This window comes from Macrobrachium rosenbergii, chromosome 56 (genome assembly GCF_040412425.1).
Source record: "Macrobrachium rosenbergii isolate ZJJX-2024 chromosome 56, ASM4041242v1, whole genome shotgun sequence".
NCBI classification, from domain to species: domain Eukaryota; kingdom Metazoa; phylum Arthropoda; class Malacostraca; order Decapoda; family Palaemonidae; genus Macrobrachium; species Macrobrachium rosenbergii.
In genome coordinates, this window is record NC_089796.1 from 60,052,085 (window position 1) to 60,074,195 (window position 22,111).

The 22,111-nt window shown below is 42.1% G+C and overlaps 1 protein-coding gene across 1 annotated transcript in view; it reads left to right on the forward strand.

Annotated features, from left to right (window-relative positions):
* Positions 1-22,111, forward strand: part of LOC136836675 (ankyrin-3-like) — a 264,679-nt gene that overhangs the window by 241,065 nt on the left and 1,503 nt on the right. Inside the window, exon 13 of the mRNA XM_067101149.1 lies at positions 5,978-6,211. The gene's annotated coding sequence lies outside the window, so the exon portion shown is untranslated. The remainder of the gene's footprint in view (positions 1-5,977; positions 6,212-22,111) is intronic.

Here is a 22,111-nt window from a genome sequence, read left to right on the forward strand (position 1 = left end):
CACAATCCTTGGCTTTCAAGACTGTCCTCTATGCCATTAAGTTCTTGAAAGAGAAAACAGATCCAGGTCACAGAAGGGTCCTCATTCTCGGTTCAAAATTCCCTGGTTAAACGAGCAAACTGCATTACTGAGTCAGACATAGCTTGATACTCTTGTCTGCATCTTTCAAATGTCCTTGTAGCACCTCTGAAAAACCTCTCCTTCCTGTTAACCACCCGGACAGCCCAAAGCTTGTCCGTGTAAGAGCGTACCACCCTTGATGGTGTCTCTTGAAGTGAGATTGTTCGAGAAGTTACAAAAGGTGGAAGGATTCTGGGAGAATCCACCAATGAATCACAGCATACCAGGAACCATTAATTACAATTCAAAACGGGGCTACAAGGAACGTCATAACGTTCTGACAAGTCTGAAAAAATCCATCTTTTCCTTGACCATGTCGTACGGTGGAAGAGTGTAGAAGCCCAAGTTAGAATGATCTTGGAGAATGGTGCCCGTTGGCTATGCTAGAAGGTTCCTTTAAGGTGGCAGACAGTCAAGGTTGGCAGATCAGGGGAATTAAGGTCCACTAGGGAGTAAGAGTGAGTTTCTGATAGCTCAGTTCATCCTCCAGAAATTCCGGCTGGACTAGAAAAAATTGTTCATAGTAAAAACTCGCTTGTCGCTTGGGGGCGATTGCTAATGTAAAAATGTAAGGACTGTGGTCTAGTCTAAAGGAATACTCCAGTCTAGGAAAGAGCAAGGGTCGAGAAGGACTGAAGCCTTACGCGAAAGGCTTTCAGCTCTATGGAATAATGTGAAGGTTTCGTTCTCCCGGAGACACTTCCCAGAAATTCCCAGATCCCCGAGTGGGGTCCCTTGACTAGAACAAGGAGTGAGTAGTAGTCTAAGACTAGTCTTATGATGAAAGACTTCCTCCAAAAGACTAAATTCAGACAGATACCACCGTAGGTCCAACTGAAAATTCTGGTCTTGGGGAAAAAACAGCAGAGCCTGGCTATGATTCCTTGTCCTTGTGCAGGGCGAAGACTCGATAGAAGTCTTGTGCCAAAGTTGTCAAAGCTTAGCAACTCCTGAACCAGCAGACTCTCTCTTGTAAGACTTGTCCGCAATATATTTGGAGTCTGTATTTGGACAAGAAAAACAAAGTACTGCATCCTACATAACCAGAAACTTCATACAAACGACCAGGAGAATGGACAACAGGACTGTTGTGTCAGTCTCTGCAGCAGAGCAACTCGAATAACATTGTGCAGACTCACAGACAACTAAGTGGACTAGTTGTCAACCCTGGCAATACTTGACAGCAACGGAGACATGGCCATCAGGGCGGGATTGACTTCTTATGCGATAACGCCCAGCAAGGACTCGATGACACCTTGTACAGACTGAAAACATATGCAGAACTGTACTTGGCCAAAACTAATATCTGACACGCTCACAGGAACTTGCAAAGGCCACAAAAGACATCAAAGCCCGGCCATGGGATAAAAACGGTCTTGAACAAAACCAGAAGTGACGACTCCTGCTGCAGTCAATCATGGTGCTTTAGAGGAAACAATCTGTTAAAAGGAACTAGGCGTTCAGAGGTGAAACAGATGTTGGGAGCTCGTGATTCAGCAACAGAAAGCTGGTGCCAGGAGCTCTGAAGTGTTCCGAGCACCACTAAAGGGAGGGTTCATGGCTCTTCCTTCTGCCTAGAGCTATGAAAAGTATTTCTACTAAAGAACGCCCAGGAGGGAAGATATCATCATTCCAAGGGAAAACGGACCGAGGATACTTGCTGTCTGAAAGTAGCTGTGATTCTCTTGGTAGATGACAGAAGGCGAAGAAAAGAGGGCTGATGGTGACTGGGTGTTTCTCCCAGTAGAAAAAAAAGAGAACCAAGGCTCTGTTTTTGCCATGCCAACAAAGGAGTGGAAATTTTGAAAAACCTAACTTGACCGTCCTTACCGCACAGGACAGGATTAAGGGACCACCCGAAGTGATGTCTCTTGGCAACACTTTAGAGATTCCTATCTTCTTAGCCCCTGCTCCTGAGGTCAGTCAAGAAAGATCCTTACTTCAAAATCTTGACAAGAACTACAGCCAGGAGAACTAATTCCATCTAAGGATCAGAGGGAGTAAAGGACAAAAAACGCTCTTCTTGCTCCCTTAAAAACCAAAGTTAGACTCCCAACTCACTGTAGAGATGATAGCTTTCTTCAACAAGCTCATAAATCCGTGCACCAAAGTCCCTGTCTGCAAAGGACAGTGCTTCGAGACACTAATTAATGTTACAAAAGAGCAATTCGGGTCATTTGGTACACTAGGCAAAGGTGGAACAGGCTGAAAAACAAAACCAGAAGTTCAGGAGACAAAAGTTCAAGACTATCCCAGAAGATATAAAAAGGTGTGGACTACACTCCTTCCCCCTGAGATGCTTACAGGAGAGCATAGAACAGCGAATGTCAGCTGAAAAATGCCTCTTCAACGGCCGAGATTCATTAGATAAACACCATTGGCGTTTTGTCTACACTGGGCTGTCACTAGAAAAAACACATTGGCTGTCTGTCAAGCTGTCTGGGGGCAAAATCCCTTCGGACTCCCAAGGACCAACAGTATGCCTCCTCCCAGGTTTAGGGGAGTCTGACAAGGACCGGGTTAGGAGAGCTGATAGGGCCGGATAGTCACTAACTCCACCATACATCTAGTAAGACGCCTTTCCATTGGCTGTCTGTCGATACCTGGGACTGGCAACAGGCTTGACTGAGCCAACTACCCGTTTGCAAACCCCCCAACCTCCCTTGGACTTCCAGTATGTTTCCTCCCAGGTTTAGGGGAGTATGACAGGGACTTTTGTCTAGGAGAATTGAGGGATGAGTAGACACCTCCTCCACAGCACAACACCTCACTACCACAAAATTAACATCTGTTAATCTAAACCCAAGACTGGCAATGGCGTGGGAAGGAAACACGGGAGCCAGGCGTGGGAGCAAGTGGAGAAAAATAATGAGGGCCAGTAGTAGGAGAGAAAATTGGTGCTGGGAGAGAGTTGGCGTCAGGCTAGCTGGGTGCCAGGCGAGCTAGTAGCTTGGGAGCTAAGAGCTCAATGGTTGATGAACACTTTGGGCACTCATAGCACAGTTCCTGGCTGTTGAAAACGGCTTTTCGTCAAAAAAGCAAGTAAAATAAAGCACAATTTCTCTCCTTACTAGGTACTGCCATTACACTTCCAGATCTCAGCAAAGAAAAATGTAATTAGATGTTCAATTAATCCTTTACCGACAATTGCAGATATACATTTAATTATGAAAATATAATTCCAGTGGCAAGTACAATATTTACGTTTATTATGCTACCTGGAAAAGGAAAGTTAACCTTAACCAACAACAGTTGAAGTACACAGCTTACCAACATACATACATATCTCAGTTCCTATCGAACATCATTGGAGATTTGGGATATGCATTTATTACCGAAAATATTGGTCCATTGATGAACACGATATTTACGTTTATTATGCTACTCTGAAAAGGAAAGTTAACCTTAACTGACAACAGTTGAAGTACACAGCATACCAACATACGTGCATATCTCAATTCTTATCAAACATCTTTGGAGACGTGGGATATGCATTGCATTGCCGAAAATATTGGTCCAGTGGTGAACACAATATTTACGTTTATTATGCTAATCTGAAAAGGAAAGTTAACCTTAACTAACAACAGTTGAAGTACACAGCATACCAACATACGTGCATATCTCAGTTCTTATCAAACATCTTTGGAGACTTGGGATATGCATTTCATTACCAAAAATATTGGTCCTGTAGCGAATACAATATTATGTTTATTACGCTAATCAGAAAATTAAAGTTACCCTTTACCGGCAAAAGTTGAAGTACCCAGAGCATTTCATTAACGAAAATATTGGTTCGATAGTGAACACAATATTTATTTTATTATGATAATTGGTAAAGGTGGTAGCGAACGCAATTTATGCTAATCGGTAAATTGCTCTACTGGTAGTTAACCAGTTGATTGCAAATTTGCTACTGAAGCAAAAAAGATAAACTTGAATCAGATCCCAATAACAAAACAATAAAATACTGATCTTGAAAGTTGTAAGCTTGAAGGCTACCCGAAAACATCAATAATACTTCACCAGAATCTGGTCTCCAACTGGCAAATCTAAGAACCAAGCTTCCATGAACATTCGATGTTATTCGAACGCCTACAGAAACAGAATGAGGTTGTTTGCTGATTAGTTCCTGGTATTCCCGTTAGTGGGTCGGACCAGTCATCCACACTAAACTGTGAAGTGTTACCCGCGAATATTTGAATTCAAGCAGCCGTGCAAGAGGAAACTACTGTATAGCTAAGTGATTACTGGGTAAGTTACTTATATAAGATAGTCATTTATTAAATATATAAGATAGTCATTTATTAAAAAAAGGCTGGTTAAGAAATTGTAATAATGTATAGCAAAATTATTTGCAAAAAATTTTAAGTAACAGTTTTCTAGACCAGTTAAAAGCAATTACTGAGGCAGATAATAATCAGTAAATTATTGAAAATTATTGCTGCATCAGCTGATTTTAGGTTACAGTAGATTTTTTTAATCTTCCTAATAAATATTTTCTCGATGTTACTTTAATCTGCAAGGAATCGTCCAATATTCATTTCTTCATTATCAGGGGAGAATACATCTATTTGGATTCATTTGACAAGGATTTTTATTAAGTACAAAATTAGAGAAGTACAAGAGCCAGTGGGAAGGCATAGATCATCAGGAAAATTATAAACAGTTTTTCTCATAGGCATGTAGACTGACTGTCTCACTTTCACTCAGGCTCTGCTGAGTAATGATCATGTAGGGCGTTGCAGTGAAGACTGATCAAGGGGGCCTAATACTGCTGCTTTTGTGCTGGGAGGTAGGACTTTGATTGGTCCATTGTATGAGCAGTTTCACAGTGTCTGATTGGTCCTAAAATTATGGCTGGTTACTCAGCTGTTCTGAATACCAAAGTACTGTCTGGCTGGCATCTAATGTTGTATGACTCATGCCAGGTATTACTATACTATGATATTTGCTCCACTCATTGGGAATGCTTCCCACACATGCTGCTGGTTTTCTCTTCTGGGTGCTTGGTCTTGTTGGGGTAGTGGGTCACACAAATTACTGTACTTAGTGGTTTTTTTTACTAAAGGAATTATAATAGTATAATACTACTGTTAACGAAACAGAGGATGGAACAATGATTTTTATCATAACATGTCTAGAAGAGGGTCTCCTTCCTATCTATAAATTATTACTTATTAAGAAGTAGGGACTGAATACATATTTATTGATAAGGTATGGATGATTTTGATAGGGGCCAGCTTTCACAATTTAGCCACATTGCATGCAAGGTATATTAACTGCAACACTGGTTTCAAACTTGAAGAGTAGCAGGCTTCTTGTTCCTCACCTATACAAGTTCAAGTATACAGAGAGAGGCAAATTCATTATAGGCTCCTTGCAAGTATGTAAATTTTTTGGATCGTAAACTGTTTTTGAGCAACATTGTTGCCATGTCTTTCATCATGACAGATGCAAAGTAGATTCCTAACAAATAAATGTGAAAGCCTTCCTACCAGAGATGAGGCTTGCACCCTGACAACTGCACAGAAATATCTAATCAATGAATAAACTTGAAACTTACGAAGCAGTAACACAAATGTAGGTATGTGGCAGCTTATGACGAATCTACTTCAAAGTTGGTTTTTGAACAGAAGTGCTGACCTGTTACAGCTTGCTGACTTGTTCTGGGGTCCTCTTTATGCCACTGACTGTTAGAAGAGGGGAAACTATTAACAACTGAATAATAAAGAATTAATTTACATCAATTCACATATACATATCTACAAATTTAAATACATTTTCCTTATCTTGCATGCACTTTGTCCTATACATAGTATTACTGTGATAGGAGATTGCTCAATGTTTTTTTTTACAGTAAAAAAATTGGTAGAAATGTCCTCTTGATAAGCTGTATTGACAGTTTAACCAAATGATCTGAACATCAGAAAATATAATGTTGTAATCAAAGTTTTCTATACTTAACAGGATGAAAGTGAGAAGTGTTTGCTAGTCGATGGATGTTTAGCAAAAGTGATTGGCCTGGCATTTGGTGTGTTGGGTTTAATATTAATCATTGCTGGTTGGAGCTTCTGGTTCTATAAAGAAAGAGGTAAGTGACTCTTGACTTTAAAATTTCTACAACTTGGAGATACAAATTGACAAAAACAGCCTTTAGTTGAGGGTACTTAACATCCTCCTCTTTCAATTGCACAGGGAAGCATTGCTGAAACCAATGAGCAATGGTGTAGTTTCTAAGCACAGTTCGAGCACTGGCTGGATTTCCTTTGCATGTCCAACTGTTAATTTTTAAAGTGGTGGCAACCAGTACAGTATTGGCACTAAAGAATGTTATATTGATAAATGTATGCCAAAGTTAATTCTTGATTGGAAATTTAGAGGAGCAATGTATTGGTATTTAATTATCAGGGGTCACTTGAAGCAAGAAGAGATAAAAGCCCCACACTCTTCCTTCTATTTACAAACATATATGCACACACATTGCAGACATTCACATACACACACATAACTTAGCTAACCTAGTCCCAAGCTTATAACTGTTACATTTATTAGTCTAACAAATAAAGAAGCAAATCCTGTTGTATATGACAATGCTACCTGTACAAAATGAGTAAATGCCACTGCCAATTAAAAGCCACTCAGCCTTATAAAAAACACATTAAAGAACTGATAAATGGGCTGAAATCTGTATTCCTTTCCTTTATAATATGTCAAAACACTTCATTAATTGTTTTCTATAAATCTTGATATATCTTACCACTGCACTAAGGTGTAGTCACCAGATTGAATATCTGCTGACACATCAAATCCAAGATAGTGTGTAATTACTGTAGAGAAACAACAAAACTTTGTTAACAATAGTGTATCTAAGCACATCACATCCACCTCAGACATGTACACAGAGGTGTAGCAGAAGAGAAAGTACTCTTACAAAATTCTTTAGTCTGTGTAGTTCAGACTGCACACACTTTTGTAACAATAGGCTTCAAGCCATGGACAGTATTCCATGCATTTCTTCTTCACTAACTTGCAGATCCTTCATACATAGCAAAATGACCAAATCTAAATCCTTTGATTATTATGTACTTAGGGTTTACAGATGCAGCCTGCTCAACAGCAACCAATTCAGTTAATTTCAGTACAATCATCCCAGGATTGGATGGACACCACTCACAAATAATCTCTGACTTCTAGTAGACATTGCAGTATCATTATCCCCAGCAAAGAAAGACAGAAGTAGTGGGAAAAAATGAGAGGTAAAACATACAAACAAAAAAGAGAGATTACCCCATTCATCACCACTTAATTTGCCTTACATTAACATTCCAAAATTCTGCCTGACATTCACAAACACATGCAGATAGCCTTCTGTAACATCCATTCATGCTAAGGTGTAGGTCCTCTTTGTCAATTTTATATCCTGTTCCAAGTCAGACCTTTCATTTAATTCCAGTCGATCTTCCATTCTAGGGTCAACCTGACATTCATTCCATTCTAGGTTCAACCTGACATTTATCCAGAATTTCTAGTTTCATTTGCCCTCTCTTTTCACATATTCCAAATCCACAGAAGTCATTCCCTTGCTCAAATTTTGTAACCTGCCATCCATGTCTTCAATTATCACATTTATATTTTGTATATTTTCATTAACTCTTTCTCCCACTCTGTCAGCATTGCCAAGAACAGTCTTGGTCTGTAACTGGAAACATACACATATGTACAGTACTATAAGCTGACATTTTTTCTGTATCATTTACCCATTCTTTCTCATGAGTCATTTGTTCTCCAATACTTACACATTTATGCCTCACATTCTCTTACAGTAGTCTGGAATTTGGGTTTCTTCTCTTTTCAGTCAAAACCAGTTGCCTTTTTCCCCAAATATTCATCTGTTCCACCTCATTCATTTCTTGCATTCATTCTCAAGTATCCATTCATTGGGTGAATCCTTAAATACTCTGGTGGCAGTCTCAATTTATGTACAGTACTGTAAATGACTATTATGTGCTCTCATTTAATGTATACCTGTCCTGAATCCTATGTTCTAGCACGTAATTCAATCCACTTGACCAAACTTTCATTTCATAACACTTAACATTCAACCTTCCTTTTTAGATTACCTACCTCTTTCAGGGAGGGCTGGGAACTTTTGCAATTTTTATTGCCTTAGAAGCAATAACATCATATACTACATTTTGTTTATTGAATGAAATGTGGAGGTACCAAATTGCAGTACAAAATATTAGCTGCTTGTTAAATATAAAATCATCATGTCTATATGTGCATGTGAGTACAGTACTGTATGTGTATATGCGTGCATCATTTTGAAGTAAACTATAGTATGCACTTGCTGTGAGTTTGCTCACCTATCTCTTTCTCTTATTGGGTTATCTTTTTTGTAAAACAAAAAAGAGAATTCAAGTCTTGCCCACATAAGCTTACAAAAATAACATTTTTATAATAAAATAAAGTTTTACAGTATATATACTTGCCAAGTAATTGCATATTATAGTTTCTAACTAGCACGGCAGCTTAAATTCAGAATTCACGGTAGCACTTCAATCGTTTAGTGTAGGTGACCAGTCCCGCCCACTAACAGGAATACTAGGAACGACTTAGCAGACAACCTCATTCTGTTTGTGCCTTATGTCCATTAGAGGGGAGGAGGGTGGGCTGTGATTTTGTAATTGCTTGGTAAGTATATATAAAACTATTTTACTATAAAAATGTCATTTTATACAAGTAACTTACCAAGTAATTACATAGCTGATTCCACATTGATAGGAGGTGGGATACATATTCTACTCCAAAACATTAAGTCATGTAATGAATTTGAAGTAGAAAAGTTGCTAGCGTTGAAAACAGTGCTTGTCATTTCCTTATCAGTTAAGAGAGCTACTGCAGGAGAACACTGCCTCCAGTTGGTACTTGTCTTAACTTATAGTGGCTTGGCAGAATTGCCATGGAGTGCCTCTACTTAAGTGGAAGCTTTGCAGCAAAGGACTATTCTGATGGCTAGCAAAGCATCAGTAGGTGCCCTTGCCCTGGGCACAATACCAATATAAAAAACAACCAGACAATACTGTCACCTACGCTAAAAAAAAACACCACCTGTCCACTGAGGGTGGTGGGTGCTCCCAGTACATTGTATCCCTTGGCTCCCCAAAACCCGACACCTTACTACAAGGTGAAGGGATAGTAGGAGAAAATCCTCTGCTTCCTCCCGTGATACCATGCGAGCTACTTGTACAGTAATGGTTGCAAGGTACGGCAAAATTTTAAGACTTTTAAACTTCATTAAAAATGGTGAGAAGTGAAGATCGATTACACATCAAGTAGGTCGATTGCAGAATGGAAGTAAGGGGCATATTGTGCCTGCAAGCTAATGGGGTAGAAGCTGCTCTGCCATCTTTAGCTTTTACTTAAAATAGGCAAAATTCTCTCCTGAATCTGAGAAAGGTCTCAGAAATAAAGTCCATTTAGGATGAAGGACAATGCATCTTAGTCAGAGGTTGAAATGGGTCCTTGCCAGAACACTATAGGTTATGGATGGCCCTCTGCTCTTCTGATCCTGCTCAGGTAATACCTGAAAACTCCAACTGGACAGAGGGCTCTCTATTCTCCCTCAGAGCCAAGGATGTCCATTAACATTTTTAAGGGAGAAAGAACGGATCCAGGTCTTGGATAGGTCCTTGTTCTAGGCTGAAATCCAAGGGTAAATGAGCAAACTGTGTCTCCTTGTGAAAAAGGCTTACTCTAGAATGATGGCTTGGATCTCACTAAAATGTTTTAGCAGAAGCCAAGGTCACCAGGAAGATAGCCCTCCAGGTAAGGTCCTTTCCGAGAAAAGGAGTGTTGTAAAACAAACGGGGACTTGTCAGTCACTTCAATACTACGTTCAGGTTCCAGGAGACTGGATTTCCTTCCTTGCTTGGACCAGCCAAAGGACTTGATGAAGTTACTTAAAAACTGAGGTAAACGTAGCTTGACACCCCTTAATGGAGGAATACGAGATATTCTAGATCTTCTCAGATAAGAGACAATTCGCAATTCAGGTCATAGATGTCTTGAAAGGAGGGATGTAGAGTCTGAGACACCAGCTATGGAAAATCGTTCACTTATTCTGGTAGACAGAGCTAGATGATTGCCGTCTGCATTGTAATAGTCACTGTAGTACATCTAGAAAAAACGCCTTCGTTCTGACAAGCTACCAGACAGTCTGAGGTTCGTCCAGACAAGAGAGAGCCACCTTTGGTGGTATCTCTTGAAGTGAGGTTGACTGAGTAGACATGAATTAGGGAAGAAGTCATGGCAGGTTCAGAAATCATTATTTCATGGGTCAGAATGGTAATGTTGTGATGAGCCTGAAACTTGTTCAGTACTTCCTTAACTACGTTGAAGGGCGGAAAAGACTTAGGAGTCCAAACTGGACTGAATTTGCAGCAAGGAGTCTGCTGCCCATGCTAGTTGGCCTGCCTCATAGATTCCTCAGATCCCGACAGACCAGGGGATTCAAGGTCCACTTGGTAGTAAGAACAAGCTTCTGATGGTTCAGTTTATCCACCAGAATTTATTAGTTGGCCTGAATAAATTAAGAGACTAGAAAACTCGATTTTGATTGTTCACAGTAGAAGTTCTCTTGCTGTTTGGTGGAGAGAAAATGAGAGAGAGAGACTCCTTGCTAACATAATAAACGTTAGGACTGTGGTCTAGTCTAAAAGGATTACCACAGTCTAGGAGTGAACTAGGGTTGAGAAGCACTGAAGCCCTAAGCAAATTGCTTTCAGCTCTCTGACATAAATGTGAAGGCTCCTTTCTTCTGGCGACATGTCCTGGAAACTTCCTGGTTCCTTAAGAGGGCTCCCCAACCTAGAACAAGGCATTGAGAAGTCTTAAGAATAGTCTCGGAGGATGAAGGAGCTTCCTTTCCGACATTTAGTTTGGACAACCACCACTGTAGGTCTGACTTAAATCCGGAATTTGGGAAAAAATTGACAGTGTCCAGCTGTGTTTCCCTGTCCCAGTTGACTTGTGTTCAAACCTTCCAGCATTTTTTCCTTCTAAGGGAATCGAAGAAGTCAGTCTTCCAGGAAAAACTGATGTTCATGGCCAGAAAATGAAGTCAAATGTAAGAGGAGCAAGGACGCGAGAGAAGACTTTTGCCATAGAGGCTGAAGCCTAGATTCCTGAACTGGAAGATCCTGTCTCGTAAGATGTACCTGGATACCCTCTGAAGTCCGGACATGGACATAGAAGGGAGTATCCTGCATATCAAAGGTCTCCATCCAATCACCCTAGAGAATGGACAACAGGACTGTCTGATTCATCTCCGTCTTAAACTTCATTCTCTATTCGGAGAGAAAAAGGAAGCTATGGGCCATGCAGGCTCGCTGATGACCCTGCTGACTAGCAAGCAACCAGGCGAATTTGCAGATCATCGTGCAGACTCACAGACAACTGTACAAACTAGTTGCCGAGTGCTGGACTCGGTGAACTCAACGACACCTCATACAGACCAAAAACATATGCAGAACTGTACGTGGCAGAAACTAATACAGTATCTGGCATGCTTATAAAAGGCTTGAAAAGTCCATAAGAGACACAAAAGCCAAGGCACGGGATAACAGTAGCCTCCTCCAAGAACAGGAATGATGAATTCTTCTGCAGTCAGGCACAATCCTTTGAATAGAAAAAATAGTCTGTGAGCAGGCGCTAGGCATTCATTGGCAGGTAGTGCCGAGTGCTCTGGAACAGGCGTCAGGCATTCAGGAACCAGCACCAGGAAGTTGGCACCAGGAGCTCAGAAGTTGATTTCAGGCATTTGTGAATGGGCGCTGCTAGGGAGCGCCGATCTGAGAGGGTTCAAGGTGCTTTCTCTTCTAGCTTGGAGCCCAAGTAAGGTCTTCCAACAAAAGAATGCTCAGGAGAGAAGTTATTGCCATTCCAAAGGAAGTCGGACCAAGGAAGAGACAGCGGGAACCACAGCAAAACTGTAGGAAGGCTCCTAGATGAAGCTAGCCTCCTTACTGCTTGACAGAAAGTGGAGAATGGCAATCGTCAACTGCGTGTATCTTCAGTGCCCGTGAAGAACCAAAAAACATTATGACGCTTTCTGTCTGCACTGGAAACCTTGGAACTGGATGATGGAATTGCAAAACTCATATGAAGTCTATCTAACTTGACTAATGTCTCAGTGGATGACGGAATCCCCGGTAGATTCATCTACTAATGTTCCAAGAAAAAAAAGGGGCTAGAAATCAGCAGACCATTTGAAAGTAGCTGTGATTCTCTGGGCAGACAGAAAACCCGAAAATTCTGAGAGTTGAGATTGACATCTAAAAAGCTGACTCTTGTGACCAAGGCTGTGTTCTGAGGAAGAGGTGATATAGGTCTGTAGGTGAAAATAACATGGCTGATTGTGACTGTGTGACTCTCACAGTAGTAAAGGAGCACCAGAGTTCTCTCTTCTTGAGATTCCAAGGAAAAGAGTAGAAATCTCTAAAAATATCTCAACTGTCCTTGTTCATACATGACAGGAACAAGAGACAATCTGAGGCAATGTCCCTCGGTAACACTTGGGAATTTTCTATCTTAACATGTGCTCCTGCTGCCAGTCAAGAAAAAACCTTATACTTCAAAAATCTTGACAAGATCTTCGACAAGGAGGTCTAGGTCCGTTGAAGCATCAGAGGGAGAAAAGTTCAAAGACACATGTCTTGCTCCCTTTTCAACGAAAGCCAAACTCCCAACTCCCTGAGAGACTTCTTGGAGGACAAAGATAATGCCAGAGGTGGAAGATCTCTTCAACAAACTCATAAATTCGGGATACAAAAGTCCCTGTCTGCAAAGGACAGGAGTCTGAGACACTAATTGTCGCTAAAAAGGGAGCAATGTTGGCTCGTCACAATGTCGGCTTGTCTTGAGCTCTAGGCGAAGGTGGAACAGACTGAAGAGAGCCAAAACGCTTGTGAGCAGTCTATATGGCACTCAGAGGTGGGAGTCTGATACTGAAGAGTTGGTGCCTGGTGATCAAGGACTGGCACCGGCCACTTGAAAAGCCGGAACCAGGCATTCAGTCGGAGACTGGTGCTCAAGAAAGAACAACAGGGTGTTCATAGTAAAGACAGGCACCGAGTACTAAGGAGGAACTGGCGCCAGACACTAGAAGGCTGGCGCCGGACGCATGAGAGCGGGCAATGGGAGCTCTGTAGGTTGGCGCTGAGTACTAAAGAGAATGCTGAGCACCTGGGAACTGGTGTCAGGCGTTTGGGATTAGGCACCGAGAGAACAGGAATTGGTGCCAAACACTAGTAGGATGGCGCCAGGCACTCAGGAAGATGTCAGTTTGACGAGTGATGACAACACTACACATCTATCAAGATACCTTTCCAGTGGCTGCCTAACACTACACATCCATCAAGACACCTTAACAGTGGCTGTCTGCTGATACCTGGGAATATACTACAGGTTCAATTGAAGGGGCGACTACCCATGGGCAAACCCCATTGACCTCCCTTGGACTTCCAGGATGCTTCCTCTCAGGTTTAGGGGAGTCTGACAGGGACCTTTGTCTAGGAGAGTCTGAGGGATGAGCAACCACCTCCTCCACTACAAATCCATCAAGACACCTTTTCAGTGGCTGTCTGTCGATACCTGGGAATGTACAACACAACAGATTCGACCAAGGGGGCAAATACCCCAGGGACTTCCCATCAGCTTCCAAAAATATGAGGGCTAGTAGCAGGAGAGAGAAAATGGATGTGAGAGCTGGCGCCAGTGACTTGGTCTAGGAGAACCAGTGGGCGGATAATGGCACCTCCTGGGCACTGCACAATGAACTGGCGCCAGGTGAGCTGGAAGCCACCCTTGGCATTAAAATAACACTCACTTTATTTCTGTTTCATCCTTGCACAGGGGCCATGCTAATCTCTGACGTTCGATTTAGTATATGCACTGGAAGGAAGCTAGGAACCAGGTGTCGAAGAATGGGATAAACACATAAAGCTCATCGCAGCCAAACATTAAGCACAATTTTTCTCCCACTACATTCCCGCCCTTACTCTTTTTTCAGTTCTGCAATAGAAAGTGTGATGAGCAGATGTTTAATCTTGATTGCAAATTTGCTACAGTAATGAAAAAATTGATGAACTTGAATCATCTTAAAAAATAACAAAACGAAAAAACTGATCCTGAAAGCTTTCAGCTTGAAGGCTACTCAAAAAAAGCAGTAATACTTCACCGAAATCCAGTTATACAACCGGAGAGTAATGAACAAAGCTGCTGCAAGTACTTGATGTTTACATCAAGCATGGCAGAAACAGAATGAGGTTGTCTGGTAAGTTGTTCCTAGTATTCCAGTTAGAGGGCAGGACTGGTCACCTACACTAAACAATCGAAGTGCTACCTCAAATTTTGAATTTAATCTGCCACGCTATACCTATGTAATTATTAGGTAAGTTACATAAATAAAATTGCCATTTTACATCTGTAGTTTTTTTACACTGCAAATTTCAAATATCCAGTGGATGTACTATGGCAGATAATCAAGGTAATACTGTAGTGGTATTTGGGGATACATATTTTTTTTGCTCTTTCCTGCAGGTACACTGCTTTCATTCTTTTTCATTTCCTATTCTTTTCATTTCCTGTATGTCCAATTCAAACTCATGATCTGCTATTTTCAACTCGTCATCCCATTTCAGTCTTTTATTCATCCACCTCATTTTGCCTGTACCCCTAAGATTTGAAATTAGCCATCCTGCAGACACAATATCCCAGACTTTAACTTCAGAGCATTAATTTCAGTTATATGCCCTACTGTAATTCCCAAATTTCTTCCTAGCCAAGGTCTCTAAATGGTGTGCATACATTTGCAAAGTTTCTTTGTTCCCCATTCTTGCTTCTTGAGACTCCATTCATTATTTGATATTCCACTCCAGGTTTCATTCTCCTCACTTGTCCAGTCTCTATCTCTCAGATTTGTACTGTATTTTTGATCCGCTGTCCCCATAATTGTCTCAGAATGTATCCAACCTTCCTTTAAGAAACCCTCTTAGCTCTTGTACCCAGAATCTTCTATTTTCTCCAAACTTCTCTGTACAGTAGTCTGTTAGAAAAACAGTTGTTCAAGACACTTTTCTTAGGCAAAATTTTTGTCAGTTTTTCCTACAGAAACTTTGGGAAAATATCAACTCATGACACTTACCTGACAGTCTCTCGGGCTGACATTCCCAAACACCGAGTTAGTAAAAAAAATCTTCCAGGGTGACATCTAGTTTCTCAACAGAATTGTTTCCCAATACCTGTCTGCAGCAAAATCTTCCCAGATATTTCTTAAAGGATTTTATACCAGGGAAGGTTATCTTGGATATTTGAAATCTTTTGCTGGTAAGATTTTTTATTTATTTGCAAAAACTTCTCTGATATATAAGGTTGGAACACCAGGTACCTTAAAAGTGGAAAATTATGGATCTACTTACAGTAGTACAAAAATACATTCTGATCTACGTACAGTAGTACAGTAATTCTCATAATGCCTGAAAAAATCCCTTATATCCCTTGCTCCAGGCACACTAAACCATGAAATCCTCTGCACTTCTCAAAACAACACACTCCTGTGCACTTAGTTATATTGTGCTTCATGCTGTTCCACTCTCAACCCTTTCATGACTCATCATCATTAATACCCAAGTTCTCAAGCATATGCATCAAGGAGGGGCTAGAGATAATGTGCTCTTATATTCTTTGGGCAACATTATATGAAAATGCATGAGTTCCATCCAAATGGTTTCACACAGCTAGTTGAAAAGACCTCATGTCATAATAGGAGGTTAACTTTTTATCACTGAATCCTTCAGTCAGTCTGTGTACATATATTCTACGCATTTCCTCTTCTTCAGTAACCTGCATGCCCTTCACACACAGTAAAATACTGCTTTACAAATACTGCCTACCCAGCAGTAACCAATTCAGTTCATTACAATCATTTCAGGATTTGATGGACACCACTCACAAAAATCTCCAAACTTTAAATGAACATCACAGCAAGAATAATCCTGAAAAAGAAAGAATTAGAGGAAATTAATAATGAGAGGCAAATGTACAAAAATGACATTTTTATAATAAAATAAAGTTTTATATACTGTATACTTACCAAGTAATTACATAGCTATAGTTTCCACTTGAATGGCAGCTTAGATTCAAAGTTTCATGGGTAGTGCTTCACCAGTTTTGTAGGCATTAGCATCCTGAATAATGGATCATATTGGAATCACTCTAGCTGACAAACCTCAATTGTTTTATGCCTTATGTTCATCAGAGGGGAGGAGGGTGGGCCCCTATTCTATAATTACATGGTAAGTACTGTATATATATATTATTTTATTATAAAAATGTAATTTTTATATAAGTAGCTTACCAAGTACAGTACAGTAATTACATAGCTGAATCCCACATTGACAGGAGGTGGGATACGTAGACATAGTATTCTACTCCAAAACATTGTCATGTAATGAATTTGAAATAGAAAAGTTGCCAGCATTCAATACAATGTTTGTTGTCCCATATTAGTTAAGGGAGCCTGCAGCATAAAACTTCAGTTGGTTGTCACTCAAAACATCAGTGGAAGTTATGCAGCAAAGGAGTTATCCAGTAACTAGCAAAACTTTAAAAGGTGCCCTTGCCCTGGGCGCAGTACCAACATAAAAAAAAAAAAAAACAGAAACACTGTCACCTACACTGAAATAACATTACTGTACAACCCATCCACTGAGAGTGTTGGGTGCTCTATACACTGCTAGAAGGTGAAGAGATAGAAAATCTTATTCTTCCTCCTGCCATACCATGCCAGTCACTGTCCTGTGGTACTGCAGAATTTTTAAATGCTATTTAGCTGGCGCCAGTCTGGAGTTGGTGCCAGGTGAACCATGGAAGCTTATGGAGTGGTATAAATATCGCTGGTGCTAGACTGTAGCTGGCGCCAGGCGAGCTGGGCTCTGGGCAAACTGGGCGCCAAACGAGCTGCTGGGAGTTTGTGGACACCAATAGCTCTGAAGTTGGCGCCAGACTGTAGCTGGTGCCAGGCGAGCTGAGCACCACGGGAGCCTGAAGCTGTGGGTATTGGGAGCTCTATATCTGGGGCCAGACTTGTAGCTGGCACCAGGCAAGCTGGACACCAGGAGAACTAGCAGCTCGAGGTCCTGGGAGCTCTAAAGCTGGCAACAGACTGTAGCTGGCATCAGGAGAGCTGAACGCCAGTGGAGCTAGTAGTTCAGGTTTCACTTCTTAAGACAGTGAGACGTGAAGGACAATTATACTACCAGTAGGTTGATGCAGAATGGAAGTTAGGGGCATATGTACCTGTGAGACATGAAGGATGATTATACTTCCAGTAGACCAATGCAGAATGAAAGTAAGGGGCATATGTACCTGAAAGCTAAAGAAGTAGAGGCTGCTCTGATGTCCTTAGCTTTCACTAAAAGAAGGCAAAGTTGTTCTCCTGAATCTGAGAGTGTTTCAGAAATAAAATCTCATAGGATGAAGGGCGCTGCGATCTTAGTCTGAGGGTGAAGGGGTTCTTGACCGAACATCAGAGGATAAGAAGGCCCTCTTGATTATCTAATCTTGCTCAGATAAATACCTAAAAACTCCAGTTGGACAGAGAGTTCACTTCTTTCCCTCAGTTGGTGAGGGCCCCTGGGTGCTTGGAGCATGCGCCGACGCCAGGCTGTAGCTGGTGTCAGGTGAACTGGACGCCAGGTGAGTTAGGAATTCGGAAGCTGGATGGAACTCCTGGAAGCCAAGGACGCCCATTAAGCTGTAAGGGAGAAAGAACGGATCCAGGCCTTGGACGGGTCCTTGTTCTTGGCTAAATTCAAAGGAAAACGAGGAAAACACATCTCTTGTTTCCTAACTGGGCGTGAAAAGGGCTCGAGAGGCCGTTGAGAAGAAGATGAAAAATCCAGGTCTCTGTGCTTAACCAGAGATAATCATAGATCGGTACCTACCTCGAGAGATCCTAGATCTTCTCAGAAACAAAGAGGTAATCTGCAACAGGGTCAGAGATGTCTTAAAAGAAGAGACAAAGAGTCCGAGATAACAGCTTTGGAAGATGACCACTAAGTCTGGGAGACGGAGGAAGAGGCTGACTTCTGAATCTTGTAGTAGCCTCTGCAACACATCTTGAAGACTCTTCAGAAGACAATCCTCTGAACAGTCCTGTGTCTGTCTGGGCAAGAGTGGACCATCCTTGGTAGTATCTCTGAAGCTAGGTTGTCTGAGAAGACACGGTTTTGGGGGAAAGATCCTGAAGAGTCCACCAACAGTCAGTGAGTATGTCTCATTCACCTGTGCCAGAACAGACTAAGAGTGTCACTGGAAACTGAGCCTGAGACTGCCTAGCTCTTCTTCGATCATGTTGAAGGTTCCTTGAAGAGGCAAATAGGTCCAAGGTTGGCTTGCTTCATACAATAATTAGATCCTGACAACCCAGGGGATCAAAAGACCATGATGGGAAGGACAAGCTTCTGACAACCCAGTATGCTTGGCTCTCCAAAGTATAATTGAAGGTTCTTTTCTTCATGGGGACCAAGTCCTGGACATCTTCCTGGTTCCTCAAGTGGGCTCCTTTGGCCTAGGTCTGAGGTGTTGAGAAGAAGACCAGAACTAGGCTCAGCAGAAGGAATTCCCTGGAAGAAGTCATGTTCAGACAGCCACCACTGAAGGTCCGGCTAAAGAAACCCGGGCTAAGAAACAACACGGAAGTGTCCAACTGTGTTTCCCTCTCCCGGTAAAGGATACTGTCAGGAGCTCTTGAGCCCCTTTTCTTCGAAGGTATTGAAGAAGTCAGTCGACATGTGAAGACTGAAGTTATGCCCAGACAAAAAGGGGAAGTCAAATGCAGGAAGAGCCAGGAATTGGGAGGTCGAAGCACAGACTCCAGGTTGGGAGCCCTATCCCGAAAGATGGGACTAAAAAACTCTGTGGAATTCAAACCGGGATCTGGAAGAATGCTCCCTGCATATCCAAGCTCCTATCTAGTCATCCTGGAGAATGGGTGAAAGAACTGTCTGGATTGTCTCCCTCTTGATCTTCATCTACTGTCTAAGAGAGGGAAATGAGGAACTATGGTCATGCGGCTCATCATAAGGAGCTGGGTACAAGAAATAGCGTCGAGCGCTCCGAAACTGGTGTCAGAACAGCGTTGTTTGGGAGTGATGGCCTGTGGCAACTGTGAATCTCACAGTAGAAGAGAGCACCAGAGATCTCCTTCTAGAGAATACAAAACAAAAGCGGAAAAAACTCTAAAACCATAACTGTCCGAGTCCGTACATGACGGGGCATGGAAACAATCCAAGGCACCGAGCCACTGGCACTGGGTGTTCTGACACTGGACACTTGGACACTAGACTCGGTGGACGGTGTAACAGATCCAACAAATTACTAAGCTGGTGCTGAATGGTCTCCAACAAAGCATAGGAGTGGGTGAAACCGATGTAGAAAAGTGAAGAGGTAGCAAGTGTGGTGTTAGGTGACTGACAGCTGGCACCAAACTGACAGCTGGCTCCAAATGGGTAGGAGACGAGTGGACATAGGACACAGGTGGATGCGCAAACATGGGAGCTCAGACACTGGGCGTTCGGAAGATTGCGCTTGGACACTGCACAACTCGCTCGGGACTGGAAGAGGGGTGCTCGAACACAGTACTTTTGGACACTGGGCGCTCGGACAACTTGGATGAGGAGTGGCACTTCAGAGACTGGCTCTCCGTCACTGAAGTGTTGTGCACAACTCGCTCAGGATTGGAAGATGGGCGCTCAGACACCGTATGCTTCAACACACATCACTCGACACTACGTTTGGAAATTGGGGGTTCAGACACTGTGCTCTCGAAATATGGGCGCTCGAAACTTGGGTGCTCAGAACTTGGGCACTTGGACTCTGTTCAGATTTGGAGAGCAGTGACGACAACTACTGGCACACCAAAACTGGGAGATATACCTTTTCAACGACTGAAATAACTCTGAAAAGCGCCATCGGCACCACTAGTCTACACTGGGATCCTTAACTATCCACACTGGGATCCCGAAAGTGTCAGCACAGCCTCTTGTCCACACTGGGATCCTCCTCCTGTTCACGCTTGGATCCATAAACCGAAAAAATGCCACTGGCACCACAGTTAAGGCAGGCACATCTTTATGGACTCCTTTTCAACGGCTGCCCATCAAGACCTGTGGACAACAGGCTCAACTGAGGGGTAACTATCTGGGGGCAAAACCCTTTCAGACTCCTATGGACTGACAGTATGACCCCTCCCAGGTCTGGGGGAGTCTGACAGGGACTGGGTTTAAAAGATCCGAAAGGGCCAGATAGCCACTTCCTCCACTACACATCCATCAAGACACCTTTCCAGTGGCTGTCTGCCAATACCTGGGACCACAACAGGCTCGACTGAGGGGCCGACTACCTGTGTTGAACCCACTGACCTCCCTTAGACTTCCGGTTTGCTTCCTCCCAGGTTTGTGGGTGTCTAACATTGACCTTGTCTAGGAGCATCGGGGGACGATCCTCCACTGCACTACACTTCACTATAACAAGGTTAACATCTGTTAACCAAGACACAAGACTGGCAAAGTTATGAAAGGAAGCAAGGGAGCCGGGTGCTGGAGCAAGTGGCAAGAGGCTAGCAGAAGGTGGCATCCTTGCGCTGAGCGCATGAGAGAGGGTACTAGGGCAAAGTTGGCGCCCGAGATCAGTGCCAACAAGCTAGTAGCGTCGTAGTGTGAGCTGGTTCTTGGGTGTCAAGAACGTCTACTCGTAGCAGCCAACAAAGCCCCCAAAATTCTCCTTACTACTTTCTGCCTTAACACTTTTAGTTCTGCAAAGGAAGGTGTGAAGGTTATGTCAAAAATGCATTTACTGGAGGCTTACAGGAAGCATAGGTCCGGTAAATAAATCATAATTGCCAGAGGTACAGGCCTAATGATATGACAAAATAATGGAATGCCATAACATGTGAAAAGTACTTTAAGGCAAAACCATTATCGGCATCTCGCCAGTAGCCTATGGTTGGAAAACAATTCATGAATTGCAAAAGTTAATACCTAATGAAAAGGCATAACATACACCGATTACTTTATAATGGAATGCCGTAACATCCGAGTATTAAAGGCAAAACTACTGTACTATCGATGCCTTGCTAGTAGCTTAAGGCCGTAAACCAATTCAAACTTGCAAAGGTTATGGCCAAATGAAAAGGCCTAACATAGACCAATTACTTTTGTATTGGAGTGTCGTAACACTTGAGAATTACTTTTTAAAACAAAACTATTACCAGCGAGCTGGAAAACAATTCATAACCTGCCAAAGTTATAGCCTAATGAAAAGTTGTGTCATACAACAATTTACTTTTATAATTGAATGTCATAATATCCAAGAATTACTTTTAAGGCAAAACTACTATCAGCGCCGCCAGAAGCCTAACCGGTAAACAAACCATAAATGTAAATGGCGTCATTTACTAGCGGCTCGTTGATGACTGAATCTACATAAACAAAAAATAAGAAAAAACTAGTCCTGAAAGATTTCAGCTTGAAGGCTACAATATATGCGTTCCGATGATTGATTTAAAGAATCCTCCATTGGAATCCGGTAAAATAACCAAGAAATAATTAATAAAGCTGCTGCCAGACTGGGTGTTGCTACCACGGACGGCAGAAACAAAGGATTGTCTACTAGGTCATTCCAAACTTCCAATATTCCGTTAGTGGGATGGGCTGATCACCTACACAAACTACACAAACTATATTGAAGCGCTACCCGCAAAATTTTGAATCTAAGCTGCCATCTGAGTGGAAACTATAGCTATGTAATTACTTGGTAAGTTACTTATATGAAAACAAAACTGTTAAAACAATTTCTGGTTAAGTTGGCTGGCTTCGTGTTATCATATTGTGAATAAGTAGTGATATAAGGTCCTCTGTAAAGGGTACCA